This window comes from Cucurbita pepo, chromosome 10 (genome assembly GCF_057944985.1).
Source record: "Cucurbita pepo subsp. pepo isolate OVF chromosome 10, ASM5794498v1, whole genome shotgun sequence".
NCBI lineage: Eukaryota > Viridiplantae > Streptophyta > Magnoliopsida > Cucurbitales > Cucurbitaceae > Cucurbita > Cucurbita pepo.
In genome coordinates, this window is record NC_141807.1 from 17,163,985 (window position 1) to 17,165,649 (window position 1,665).

Genomic DNA, 1,665 nt, shown 5'->3' on the forward strand with positions numbered 1-1,665 from the left:
AATAAAAAGAAATAAGAAAATAATATTCAATTTCAGAGAATCAAACCATAATCTCCTAGGTGAAAGCGAAATATCCAAACCGTTGGACAACAATGAATTTTTGGTGTAGTTGTCCTAAAGTCTTTTGTCTAATCGCTAAAGAGTTTTACTATGATATTTTGGGTAATGTCTAACTCTTCGACACGTCCTTTCATGTGTGTGATAGAGTTCTCAGAGTTACCGCGACGTTTCGAGCTGTTCGATCGTGTGGCTCTTTCTTCAAAAGGGTCAACATCAAACGTCAGGTCTTTGATTGGCAACCCATCCAGAGGAGCGTCGATTGCATCGATTCCATCAACAATCTTCCCATGAGTTTATGGTGCATGACCCATTTTTTATACCATTCACCTTCGAGCGCCACCATAGTTTTGCATTGTCCATGAGATGCATTGCGACCAACGTAACTCTTAGGGACTATGAGCAAGTTCCAGTAACCTTCAAGTATTGTTCTACGTCAAAAATAAAGCTTTTTAATTCCTTAGCATCTCGATTTACATTTAAGGGGTTGTGTTCTTGGATTTTAAGTTTGTTAAGCCCACATGAACTTGGCTTGAGGAATGGTTCTCTTCTGCCAAACTTGTCAAACTCACTCGAGTGCTAATCTCAACCATGATGTCGTTCAACAAGAGAGACCTCGAAAACGACTAGATTATCGCATTAACCATTTGAATCACCTGCTCATCTCAACCATGATGTCGTTCAACAAGAGAGACCTCGAAAACGACTAGATTATCGCATTAACCATTTGAAATTGAACAAAATATCTATAACATAACTCGAACAAAGGTACGAAGTTCATAAAAGTCTTTTTAATCTAAGATAGAAACTGTAAAATAAAATGAATAAAATAAGAAAATAATATTCCATTGCCGGGAATCGAACCCGGGTCTCCTGTGTGAAAGCCAGATATCCTAACCGCTGGACGACAATGGATTTTTGGTGTAGATGTCCTGAAGTCTTTTGTCAGATCGCTGAAGAGTTTTAGCATGATCTTTTGCTTAATGTCTAACTCTTCTACACGTCCTTCCCTGTGTGTGTTAGAGTACTCAGGGGTACCGCATCAAACACTAAATACTGTGACATTTTAGGTGATATTTTGCAGAGGAAGCTAATACGGTCTTCAAAGAGCATGTGATCATGTCTAACATTTTAGGTTAACAACATGGTGAAAAGAAACCAGAAATTCTGATACTCGTAATTAACTACAAACCTTTGAATAATGTTTTAGAATAAATAAGACATCCAATCCAAAACAAAAATGATTTGATAAAAAGAATTTATAGTCAAATATTTTTATAGAATTCGACATGAAATTGGGATTTCAGAAAATTCTAATTTCATAAAAGGACAAATATAAAATAGCATTTATGTCCAATTTAGAAAATATGAGAGGAACGTCATGCCATTTAGGCTAAAAAACGCTCCATCCGAATTTCAGAAGATTATGAATGATATTTTCAATCCTTTCAAAAAATTTCGATAGTTTATATTGATGATGTGTTGATATTTTCTAAAACCATTAAGGTCAACACTTTAAACATCTACATACATTCATTAATGTAATCAAAAGAAAACAGCTAGTTGTGTCCATACCCAAAATCAAATAATATCAAACTCAGATCCGTT

General features: G+C 35.3%; 1 non-coding gene across 1 annotated transcript; it reads right to left on the bottom strand.

The window, feature by feature from the left end:
- Nucleotides 1-900: 900 nt before the first annotated feature.
- On the bottom strand, nt 901-972 carry TRNAE-UUC (transfer RNA glutamic acid (anticodon UUC)). The gene has a single exon. It is a non-coding gene; the product is annotated as a tRNA-Glu (tRNA).
- Nucleotides 973-1,665: the final 693 nt, after the last annotated feature.